We start from the raw sequence: 13524 nt of genomic DNA, 5'->3' as shown, positions 1-13524 counted from the left end.
CTAAGTCACCTTTTAGTAACACTAAATCAAATGAAATATCATCATGCATTTAACAAATTTCAATCCTCAGCCTAACCTTGACAATGTTATGGGTATTTTTGGGTCTAAAGGGCAAATTGACCATTTCCCTTTTTAGAGACTGTCAATAGACAGCCATGAGTGTTTTCGACTTTTAGGCCGACATGACATGTCATAACTACCTGACATGTACAATGCCATGTCACCAATTTACCCCAAAAACCCTTCACCATTTATCTATAAATAGGGCCATCTAAGTACATCTATTTAGATTTTACTTTCTTCTACTTTCTCTCTAGTTTACTTTTCTTTTGACCTCCTATTACTAAACTCTAACTTGAGCATCAGAATGCAAATGCAAACACAAGGAACACTCTCTGCCTTTGCTCTGAACTGTCCTCTTTCTTTTTTGTGATTTCAGGGTTTTATCCCTCAGCTCAAAGCTTAACACCAAAATTTGGCACCTCAAGTAGGGACAATATATTCTTTAGTCAAGTTAAACAATATGCCACCTAAAAAAAGAGTTCTCGAGGAAAGAGAGCCAGTTGTCCTAGCTGAAACGAAAACCTATACTAGCTAACCTATAGATCAATCTGCACCTCCAGCAGGCCTAACAATGGAACCATTTCTAGCCCTAAACAAATAGATACAAGCCTTCAAATAAATGCTCCAAGCCATAACCCCACCATAAACCTCTAAAATACTTGACCTTGTCACCTATGAAAGACAACCAGCAGAAAAACAATTGAGCTATGAAGACATTAAGGCCTCTTCAGCTTCTCAAAAAGAATAGCCTGCACCATCAGCTAACCTCTATCACTCCTATACTTTTATACCGACCACCACCCAAAAAACAAAACAACCTATTCTAAAGCTCTACCAAAATAAAGACCTTGAAGCTCGAATGTAGGCTATAAAAAAAAACTTGAAAGTAAAAGCTATGGCTTTTAAGGCAAACTAAAAATCCTTGAAACCTTTCATTTTGTTAAGGAGATTGAAAAGCCCATGCCTTCAAAGGGATTCAAGATATCGACTTTTGAAACTTACAATGGTACTATTGATCCTTTTAATCATTTAGAGCTTTATAGAATTAATATGATGGTGTAGGGAGCAGATGAAGCTTTCATCTGTAAAAGATTGGCAACCACACTTAAAGAGGTAGCTTGTTCCTAGGATTGTAGTTTGAAATCGAGGTCCATCAGTGCGTTTAGGGAGCTCAGCTACTCTTTCCTGTCTCGATTTATAAGTAGCAAAAAAACTAAAAAAATTACTCTAAGCTTGATGTCTATCCATCAAAACAGAAATAGGTTTCTAAAATACTACCTTATACCTTTTAATGCAAAAGCTTTACAAGTGAAAATTTAGAGTAAATAGTCACAATGGCTACCATCACCAGTGGATTAAATGATAGAGAGTACCACTTGAAGCTTACACTCTCTTTTGAACTACCAAAGACATAAGCCAACATGTTACTTGTCATGAAAAAAGTATATTAAGACTGATGCTACAATGAAAAATCAAGGTAAAAGAGACTCATCCCCTTCCCTTAATTAGAAAAAAAGTAAGAAAATCTACGATCTTTTCCTAAGAGAGATAGAACAAGGGTACCCTAAGGGAACCCAAGCAAGCAATGAAACTACATAACACTGAATACCTCTAGATATAGCATTATGATGTAAATAGAAATGGACCCCAAGCTCATATAGCTAAAGCTATTAAGGCAAAACACCTGACGAGTCCCTAACAAAATATGTGCATTTCATAAAGATTTTGGCCATAACACTAAAGATTGTATCAACCTAAAAAATGAGATGAAAGTTTGATTAGAAAAGGTCAATTGGGCAAATTTATGGATTAACTAAGATAGGGTTAGGTAAGGCCAAACTACAGAAAGAGGAATCAAAGAAAAGATCTAAAAAAGAATTAGGGGAATCAATGTGACGAAGAACAAAAAAACAAACAAGAGGAAGAGGGTCAAGCTATAGACAATCGGCCCATTACAAGCATCATTAATGTGATAACTAATAGAAGCTCCACCTCAGCCAAAAAAAAGTTTAATCAGGGAAAGATTATAGCCATTGTGTCATCAGCCAAGAAAGAAAAATACTAGAAAGATGAACCAATCTCCTTTAGCTTTGAGGATTTGGAAAAGATTCAATTCCCTCATGATGATGCAATAATGGTCACTGCTATGGTGTACAACCACGTAGTGAGAAAGATTCTATTTGATAACAGCTAACGTGTTGTACTATGCCACAATGCTAAGAATGGGCATAAGGGAAGAAATGTTAAAGCCATTCACCATCACTTTGATCATTTTTGGGAATGAACAAGTACTAGTAAAGAAACTACCAAGCTGCCAATCACACTGGGCACCAAACCGATGAGCATCACCTCGGTTATTGAATTTATGGTGATAGATGTATCCTTAGCTTTCAACATGATATTAGGTCAACCTAGTCGGTCTATTATGCAGCTAACTGGCTCAACTCCTTATCTAAAGATCAGGTTTCTGACATTGAATGGGACTTAAGAGGCCAAAAAAAACCAATCCATGGCATAACAATATTATGTGATGACAATGAAAGGTAGGCTTCGAAAGCAGATTGATAGCTCGACCAAAACCAAGGAACCAAGGAAAGCAAATATGATCGAGGTGAAAATCAAAAAGTAAAAAAAGCAAAGCAAGACAACCTTAGTAAGGAGTAACACAAAATAGGGAAAAGAAAAGAAGTACACTCTTAAGCCACTTTAAGCTCTTAAGCTCCACAATTATATATACTATAAACTTTTGCAATTTTTGAACAAACCTCTTAAAGCTAAGCTCTTAATCTGGCATATATATAGACATGACAAACAAGACCGAGCTATTAAGCTAGCAAACATGCATATTTCATAATAATTATTTTGTCGTTGTATAAAATATTAAAAATAACTAAAGCAACAACATTGATAAATCATTGTAAATAAAATATGTTTTCGCAACAAGTTTTTATTGTCATTATAAATAGAAGAGGAATTCACAATGATAAATTTGTCGTTATATAAAATATTAAAAAATTCAATTAAGCAACAATTATAAAAAATCATTGTAAATATAACAATATTTCACTATGATATTTTCAATCATTATAAAATAGAATTGCTATATATCAATTTTCTTATAGTGTAATGACCTTTTAAGGGCCAACTAAAGGTGAATAAATTCAAAATGTTTAATTTCTAAAACAAAAGTTTGTCTTTTTCTAAAGATTAAACTCGAAACATAAGAGTTTTAATATGATCATGAACATGTTATAGTCAAAGAAACCATCCACAAACTTTATGAAAATTTGCATCTTTGACAAAACACAAAAGACGCTAAGAGCTGAAAATAACAAGAACATGCAACGTTGCCATCCATGTAACCACTGGAATAAAAAAAGAAGCTAAAAAAAAATATGAACAACAAGTCGCTTTGAATGCTCCTATATATATATATATGTTTATTTATCGATAGACATTAATTAGTAACCCATTTCATGATCAGATATAGAGCCAAAATTGGAGGCATGGGCAAAAGAAAAAATTTGGGTTTATTTTGTTGTTGGCAATAGGTGTGTCATGAGAAGCCATTGAACTTTGTGCACCTCGAATGTGCTCCATACAAACTCATTCAAAGCCGGCCAGAGCTCATGATTAGAAGTTAATTTAACGGCTATGCAGGTTCCTACATGGATGCTATTGCCAAGCTTTAATATGTAAACAATTTTTATTCTTTAAGTAATGTACATGTGAAGTACTTGTAGCCTATAATTTTTTTTTAGATAGTGTAATTAAGTGTATTTTATTGTTTACTGTTTATTAAAATATTTTAATTGAAGAATTTAAAACTCAATTTATTTATAAAGATACTTTTAAAAAGTGATAAGTTTATAATTTAAATTTTAGTATTTATAATCTCTTTTCCCATTTATCTCATTGTGATTTTTTTTTAAAAAAAAATTAAGATGATATAAAAGGCGCCCATCAACCATCACTTTGGTTTTCCATTTTTTTCCCGAAGAACAATATTTTAATTGGTTTAAGTGTGAACCTCCCATTTATCTTTTGAATACGTGAAGAATTCACAAATATAGGGCTCTAATCTAATACTAGTATTTATAATACGAACAAAAAAACCAAAAATGATTAATCCCTCAGTAGTTTAAAGAACTAATCATTTGCCAGAAAAAAAAAAGCATTTTATAGGCTTTAAAGATACTCTTCAATTGATTGATGGAAAAAGCATCAAGTCAAATGACCAATTTTTCAACACTAATTAGTCATTTTCTTTTAAACATTAATCCTCCTCAACCATTTTTTTTGTTTCGAAAAATATAGAGCCACCGACTAGACCTCTACATAATTTATCCTTTGTTGTTCACTTTTACATGCCCCAAAAATTCCAAACAAACCATCTCAAATAAGCACAAGCACACACAATTAAGCTGCCCTAACACAAATTTACAGAAGTAAGGAGATTTGAAGGTTTCTTGGATGATTCCAATAACTCTGCTAAACATCAGCCTTGAAGAAAACCCTCAAGGGCCACTCATGGCAATCATCAATACCAAATAAACACAGTAGGGACTCTCTGCTTATAGTGCTGCTTGTTGGGATTTACCTTGAATCTTAGAATCCCACATCAAAAGTTAAGTGAGTTTAAGTTTGTCTTGTATCCCACATCAGGAGTTTAGTAAAGGTATAAGGGGTTTCATATTTATAAATATGATGTTTTGGTTTTAGTTTGGTAATCCCAGAAAGTTAGACACCAAGAGAATAGCTAAGTAAGTAGGCTATTAAAGGGTGTAATTGGGTTTTAGGTTAAGTTTTGAGTAAGGAGTTTTATGAGACTTTTCTCATTCTAAAAGTCTCACAGTTGTAAAGATTTATTTGTTAGTGAATTGTGTTTGGAGTAGGCCATTTTGAGTTGGGCCGAACCAAATATATTTGTGTGTTCTTATTCTTGATTTGAGCTTGCTATTTTGTGTGTGGTTGCTACGTATGGGTGTTATTTTTTCCCAACAAGTGGTATCAGAGCGAGGTTTGAGGTTCAAGGTTTAAGGTTCGTGGGTCCAAAAGATCGTGAAGCAGTGTTTGAAGATGTCTAAAGAAGGTATGTCTTGTATGCCTATGCCTAAGTTTGAGATTCCGTTATTTGATGGAAAGAGTAATTTTATGTTATGGCAAAGTACAATTCAAGATTTGTTAGTACAACAAGGATTGGATCCGACATTAGAGAGTAGTAAGCCTGAGGGAATGTCTGATGCTAATTGGAATAGGATTCAGAAAAAGGTTGTTAGTACTATTAGATTGGCATTAGCTCTAAAAGTAAAGTACAGTGTGTTGATTGAGAGTACTCCAAAAAGTTTATCGGATAAGCTTGAAGGTATTTATGGTTCAAAGTCGTTGACTAATAGATTATGTTTGAAGATGGATCTGTATTCTCTGAAGATGGAAGAAGGTATGAGTCTTCATAATCACCTAAATGAGTTTAATAAATTGGTTTCTCAATTGCTAGCGATTTCTATTGATGAGTTAAAAGATGAAGAGAAGGCTTTAATTTTGCTATCATCTTTGCCTAAGTCTTATAGGCCTTTATTTCAGACTGTGTTAGTGGGTAGGTCTACTTTGAAGTTGGATGATGTGACTGCCCTATTGCGTGAGAATGAAAGGTTTATGGGAGCTTAAAACTCATCACCTAAGGGGAGTACACTAGCTGTAGAAGGTTTTGATCGAGGAAGGACTCGAAAGAGGATTGATGGATCAAGATAGAGATCCAAGTCAAGAGACAGAGATTACAGTGTTGCAGAATGTTATTATTATGGTAAGAAGGGACAAATCCAAGTACGGTGCATGAAACTGAGAAGAGATATGGCTGCTTTTAAAAAGGTGAATGATAAGAAGAAATCAGATGAAGAAAAAAGTGAAACCACTGCTGTCGTGTCTGATGATAATGATGTTGTTTTGATAACTTGTGTTAATGAGACTCAGACTTTGAAAAGTGATAAAGGTTGGGTTTTAGATTCAGCTGCTATAGTTCATGTTTGCAATGATAGGAGTTGCTTTGTAGAGTTGGATGAAAATGAGAAGTATGGGGATATTATAGTTGCTAACAAAGAAAAGGCGCAGATTCAAGGCATTGGGAGTGTTCTCCTTAGATCTCACAATGGTGTTATTAGGACACTTCGTCATGTAAGGTATGTACCAAATTGTCACTACAATTTGATTGTTTTGGGTGAGTTAGCTTCTCGGGGGTACACATATTATGGTAGCAATGATTGGTTGAAAGTGTACAAGAATGGTAGTGTGATTCTACAAGGGAATAGGGTCAATAATCATTTGTACATGTTTGATGGAGGCTCAGTTGTTGAGATGCCTATGATGAAAGAAAAGAAGAAAGGTAAGCGTGTTAGCTTTGCAGATACTATTAAAGTGTTTAGAGATTCAAGTCAAGGGAGGATTTGTTGAGATTTGCCTTGAATCTCAGAATCCCACATTGAAAGTTAAGTTAGTTTGAGTTTGTCTGGTTTCCTACATCGGGAGTTTAGTAAAGGTATAAGGGGTTTCATATTTATAAATATGATGTTTTGGTTTTAGTTTGGTAATCCCAGAAAGTTAGACACCAAGAGAATAGCTAAGTAAGCAGGCTATTAAAGGGTGTAATTGGGTTTTGGGTTAAGTTTTGAGTAAGGATTTTTATGAGACTTTTCTCATTCTAAAAGTCTCACAGTTGTAAAGATTTATTTGTTAGTGGATTGTGTTTGGAGTAGGCCATTTTGAGTTGAGCCGAACCAAATATATTTATGTGCTCTTATTCTTGATTTGAGCTTGCTATTTTGTGTGTGGTTGCTGCGTGTGAGTGTTATTTTTTTCCCAACACTGCTGGCTACAACTCCCTTTGAATATGAGAACCATGTAAATGATGTTATGGTTTGATTAGCTTTCACTAATCTTCGAGCAGCAATAGTTATTTGAAAAAGAATAAAAAAGATAAAAAGTTACTATTAAGAAAATCAAAAGAGAGCATGTCCTACTCCTACTAAACCAAAGGATATGCAGCCCTAAGCGATGGACTGGGATTGGGATTTCTTATTTCTTACGCATTTCATCCTGTTTCTACTTTTCTTCTTGACCTATGGGTTTAGTAAAATCAGAGGAGTGTAGCCTAGTCATTAGTGGCAGACAGCCTGATTTGTCACGTAAGAAAAAAATGAAAAAGCGTTTTTATTTATTCCATTTGTTTAAAAAAATTAGCATTTCGCATCTAAAGCAAATATAGATAGTTTAATTGAGTTAATTTATATAATTATTTTTAAAAACAATATTTAATAAAATTAAAATTAGATATGCAACACATACAATACAATTTTTTTTAATTCCAAAACTACATTCTCAAGCTTTTTCCTTAACTAAGTAAAAAATCTTAATTCCAATAACAGAAATACTTTTATCCTTATTTCCCAAAGTAAAGTAATTTTTTTTTACACATCAGCGCAAGACAAGCCACCTTAGCCTTGAGCTTCATCTCTCTCCTAGTTTGTTTTCTTAGTCTGTCTCTTTTTTCTAACCGGAAAAACAACAAGGACCAATCTCTTACACCAAAAATATCAAAATCAAAACAACTCAATGGCAAAGTAGAAGATCAGCCAAAGGAAGATCATTCTGCAGTTTCTTAATCTGGTAAGATTTCTCAGGAAATCCTTCCTTGGCAATAAGTTCTATTCAGTAGATTGTAGATGACGCAGTGTGCGAAACAAACATCTATAAACGGCTGTACCTAAATCTAATGCGAGAGAGACCCTGTGTTGTAGGATATGCCATCGTGTTGACAGTTTTATAATTTTAAATAATAGACTGTACAATTAAAACTGATCCTCGTCCTTCTCGTAGTGGGTGAGATGGAGCAGTTTATCCTTATGGATCCCGGCTGAACTGAAATCAGTTTATATTTTCAATGCCATTTTTGGGGAATCGTTCTACGAATTCCATGTTGTTTGAGGTTGTCTTTCGTGATCTTAACCTCATTTTAAATTGCAAGTTTAGTAAGTTGGGACAGTAAACCTAGCACAACAATGCCATTTTCTTTGCACTATTAAAAAGATAAGGAATAAATCTATTCCTGGAAGCATTTCGCAAATTAATCCATAACTGAGAACAATTTGAAGCTTGAACATGAGGAAAATGAAATACTTCATACGACAGTTAAAGTGTAACCGAGTCAAGATATAGAGTATAATATTTTCATTTTTCAATACAAAAAAATGTGCGTTCTTGTTACAAAATCCAAAAGAACGCACCATAAACATTGAGCTAAGGTTATCTTTGATTTATATGATTGTTGATAGAATAGAATGATAATTATCCTATACTATAGTTGGTTTGTATCTAAAGAAAAGGATAGGATTATAGAGGATTAATTATTCTCTTGACATAAGATGATTCAATCATTCCAAAGTAAAAAAGATTATTTTTAATCTATGGAATTGAACTTACATGTCCTATTATACTCTTAAAAATTATATCAATAATTTAAATTATATAAACTTTGAAAAAAAATAATTTTGACCAATAAATAAATTATTCTATCTAATCCTTACATATATCAAACACAAAACAGTAAAACATTATTTAATATAATGCTAATCATAATATCATCTTATCATATCTTATCATAATCTTGTATACCAGATACATCCTAAATTTCTTGTCTTCATAAACTAAAACATCAAGAGTCATGACCTTTCCGAACATCTACCCTAATCGTCTGAAATATTCCCTTGTTTAGTGTCTTCAAAACCCAAAAGCCCACACAAATTAAGCACAAATACCATAACTCAAAAGCCCAAAATTACCATTAGCTTCTTTAATATCGTCCATGGCTGTATTGATTGAGATTCTACAAGTGCATGATCGTACAAGTAGTGAGATAAAATCGTTCCCACAAAAATTGAAAAAGAATGATTCAAGTATTGAAATTGGCTCACCTTTTTTATATTTGGAGAATTCAAAATAGAGATGCAATTACTTATTAAATAATCAAAACAAAAACTAAACAACGTAATTAAATTTATAAACATGCAATAATAATGAATTAATATGAATTTAAATCTAAACTAATGCATGCAGTAAGTAATTAAATCAATTAAGATACAAATAACTTAAATTAAACTAAATTGAACTTACTAAAAAGTTAAAATTAAAAACTAAGCATGTAAAATAATTAAATATGTATCAATTCTAAATAGAACCCTAAATATGCAAAAATGTGCGTTAAATAAAATCAAGAACTAAAACTTATGAATTAACAAATGCATCAACCTAAATAAATAATTAAACATGCAAATAGAACAACTTAACCTTCAATTAACATAGAATTGAGTAGCATTTAACCTTCAATTAACTTACACTTATGCAATTGAACTAGATGAACATGAAATAAACATAAACTCAAGAAATTGCTAGTAATAGAAGCAAAATATACTTAATTAAATCCTAAAACAAGCAATTGCTATAAATTAAACTTAACTAAACTTGAAACTTAAAAAACAAAAATTGAATAAACTAATTAAATTGTAAGATTACCAAATTAAAATTTATCAGCTTAATTAAATCAATTAGATTACTCATTAAACCTAACAACACACAACCAAAACAAGTTAAACTTATCTTAACTTAACTAACCCTAATTAATCCCTAAAACATGCAAATTAAACAAATTAAACTTTAACCGAATTACATTAAACCTAAAAACATTCAATCTAATCAACTTAATTTCATAACAATAACTTAACCTTAAAACCAAATTAGATTAATACACAAAACATGTAAATTGAATTAAACTTTTTAAATTAAAACATGCAAACATCAAATTAAAGAGAAACAACAAGTAAATTGCATAAACTAAACTGATTTGAGAAAAAAAAAAAAAGGAACAAAACTTAAACTTGAAAATAGAAACTAAAATTGCTTTGAAAATTGAAAAGAAAGTTGAACAAATTTAAATTACTATAAAGAAAAGCTTAAGAATAACAAAAACTTAACAAAAAAACCAAAAGCAAACTAATAGACTAAAGAGATTGGTCTGTCACCTTAATCATTCTTCTTCCTTTAACTTAAGCTAGTTATTTATAAAATCAATAATACAAGAAACCTTAAAAAGATAAATAGAAGTGTCGGTTGATCAAATCTCTTTTTAGTTTAGCCAAGTTTGAATTCTTGAATGAAGAAGTCTTCTTTACTTGAATCTTTCTTATGCTAATCTCTATTGGCTCTCTTTAATGTTTACAGATTGATTCTTGAAATGATTAGGTGCTAACTTGGATACGTCTTTGTGACTCACCTTCAACTTTGCTAACTTGATACTTGAAAAGAAAAAAGAAGATACCGGTAGCCTTCTTCAATTGAAAAGAGATTAGTTATCTTTTAAACTTTTTTAAGCAGCTCTTAAAGTCCCAACTTTGAGCTATTTTAAAAGTCTTGAATTTTTAGCTGCTTATTCTTTGTTGGACCTTTTCTTGTTAAGTTATCGAGATTAAATCTCTAAAATTGAAAATGTATGTTCGGCTAAGTCTTCTTGAAAATCAAAAGTTGAAAGTCTTCTAGAAAGTATTCTAGAAAGTATTCTTCAAGTTGGAAAAGATCTTGTTCATTCTTAGAGACTTCTTGGAGTTTGATTTCAAATAGGACTCTTTTTAAAAAAAAGAAAATCAATTCTAAATTTAAATATCATATGCATGCCGGCCACACTTTAGAAGTTTTTATATATCCACGTTTAATGAAAAGAGAAATTCTTTTATAATTAATTAATTTCTTTTGGTAGCAAAACTGCATTTATGATAGAGAAAGCCAAAAGGTCATTTTTATATTTTGGAATGGTGACACAGCTCAATTCGAGTCGTCCATTGATTCAGGCCTCAGTTAATAAATACTAAGACTTTTCACTCTTGAAAAACTTACCTTTTTTAACTTTTAAAATTTTTTGGTTCTCTTTATGTTTCTTGCTCTCCGTTGGAGTTAACTTATATTGAACTTTTATTTTCATTTCAAATATTCTCATCGAGATGTTTCACTTTCCCTTGGTTTTATGATTTTAAGTTTTGGTAGCTCATTGTATTCATTCCCAACCCTCTTCCCTACTACCCTTAAGAGTGTGAACGAGGTTAGTCACCTAATCACATTAGAGGTCTCAGGGAATGGTGCAATCCTTACACTAAATCCATGGCAGGGACTACCCAAAGTTAGACTTTTGGCTAAACTCTATGATCGAAGAGGCCTAAAAAAAAATTAGATGAGAGTATGAGGGCTAAGAAGATAGAATGGTGTATAGTCATCCTTCTTATTTCCTTTTCAAGCTCACATTTCTTTTCTCAATCTAAGGTACATGTTGTTGATCAAACTGAGCAAGGTTTTTTTCTTATCATGCCTATCACACTTGTCATGCAAGCAAACCAGGTTCATCCCTTGCAATGATGCTAAAAACTTGATTAGATGATTTTTTACAATTGTGCAAGTGGTTCAAGTAATAATAAAGATTTAAGGTCTAAATATCGATCCCACAAGCATTAGCTAAAAAATTTTTAGTCTAACTACCTATTATCCCTACACTCTTTTTAGGATATTTGAAAGAAAGATTAGCTAACTATAAAGTTACAAAGGTGGGCTTGGCCACTCCCATGCCTAGTTTCTTAAAAATGGACCAGGGCATCAAGTTCATACTAACACCTAAACCACATAAAGCTCTATCGAAAAGCATACTACCTATGGTGCAAAGAATAGTAAAACTACCAAGGTTTTTCAATTTTATGGGTAATCTTCTTTGAATCAGTGAAAAACACTCGCTGATAAATGTCATTGTCTCATAATTCTCTAATTTTCTTTTTCTGGAGATAATGTTTTTTATAAACTTAACATAGGTGGGCATCTATTATGCATCCGTTAAGGGGATGTTAAATGTGCAACTTTTTAAACACCTCTAAAAATTTAGAGAATTGTTCTTTTCTTTTTGTTTTTGAAACCTCAGAGAGAAAGGAATGTAAGGCCTATGTGGCTCAACTTTAAGAAGAATAGGCTTAGAAAAACTAAGAATTAAAAGCTATACAAGTGTTTGAGGTATCTATATAGGATTACACTCTTATTAACCTTCTTGCCTTTTTCACCCTTCTGATCTAGAGCTTCTTTTATTTCATCCTTAGACTTATCTATTGCATCTTAAAAAATCATCTAGACAAGATCACTAGCTACTTACCTACCACTCTTGAGGGTGATGACTTTACATTGTTCTGTGTTACTGGGTAAAATGCCCTGAGATCGAATACTAAAGAGAACAGCTAATTGACCTATCTAGGTCTTTAGGTTCTTAATAAATGTAGTCTAATTATGGAACATAATGTTCCATGTTTGCATGAAAGAGGTTTATCTTTAATCAATGAACCTAAAAGATTCTTGATCTTTCAAAAGGTGGCATAGGTGAATACTAATAGGTATAATGATGTGTTTACTATTATTGATATGGAATCTAATGAAAACTCGGAGGGTTCTATGGTTGTATGTAATGAAGCTACTATGGTGCATGATTGGGTTGAACAAGGATAGGGTTATAGTTCTAATGTTGACTCTAAGAAAAGATTAGGTTATTCCTCTAACCAATATTATAAGTATAAACATAAGGGTTTTTAGGTTACCTAAGGTTCTATCCTAAGTACTGGACACTTTTTAGGTGACTAGGATAAGACTCCCTTAGGTAACCTACCCTACAAACTTCACAACAAGCAATTAAACTATGGGTGAACCTAGACTGACTAGGACTCAGCTTCGAAATTGTAACCTTAAGATTCAAAGACTCTACTGATTTGGCTAAAGAATCTACCTTATCATTAAAAGCTGTAAGCTTACTAAGTTCATACACTTTTAAAGCTCTCATATGATGTTGTCTATTATTAGATTACCAAAAGTTATTTATGGCCATGTCCTCAATCAAATCATATGCAATATCGACGGTCTTACTCATGAGGGCATTTCCTGCTATAACATCTAGAATGGTCCAAATGTTTGGTATCAACCCATTATAAAATATCTGAATCTCCAATCATTTAGGTAGTCTATGGTGTGGATACCTTTTCAAGAACTCTTTATATCATTCCCAAGCCTTATACAAAGTCTCCGAGTCATGTTGGGAAAAGGCAGTGATCACATTGCTAAGCTTGATCATCCTGACTGGAGAAAGAAACTTAGCCTTAAACTTCTGAACTAAATCATCCCAAAATGGTAATGTAATTTGGTGGCATAGAGGCTAACCTACTCTTAACTCTATCTCTAAGGGAGAAAGGAAATAACCTAAGTTTCATGGCATCCTCAGTAACACAATTATGTTTGAAAGTATCATCTATCTCCAAGAAATCCCATAAATAAGCATCAGGGTCCTTACTTGTATGGCCACTAAATTGCATTAACTATTGAATTATTTGGATAATTGCAAGCTTAATT

At 32.3% G+C, this 13524-nt stretch overlaps 1 non-coding gene across 1 annotated transcript; it reads left to right on the top strand.

The window, feature by feature from the left end:
* Nucleotides 1-13136: 13136 nt before the first annotated feature.
* On the top strand, nt 13137-13243 carry LOC149514253 (small nucleolar RNA R71). The gene has a single exon (XR_016328909.1). It is a non-coding gene; the product is annotated as a small nucleolar RNA R71 (small nucleolar RNA).
* Nucleotides 13244-13524: the final 281 nt, after the last annotated feature.

Source organism: Durio zibethinus, chromosome 16, assembly GCF_047325235.1.
Source record: "Durio zibethinus cultivar Kanyao isolate XHJ-2024 chromosome 16, ASM4732523v1, whole genome shotgun sequence".
NCBI lineage: Eukaryota > Viridiplantae > Streptophyta > Magnoliopsida > Malvales > Malvaceae > Durio > Durio zibethinus.
This window is presented reverse-complemented; position numbering and strand designations above follow the sequence as displayed.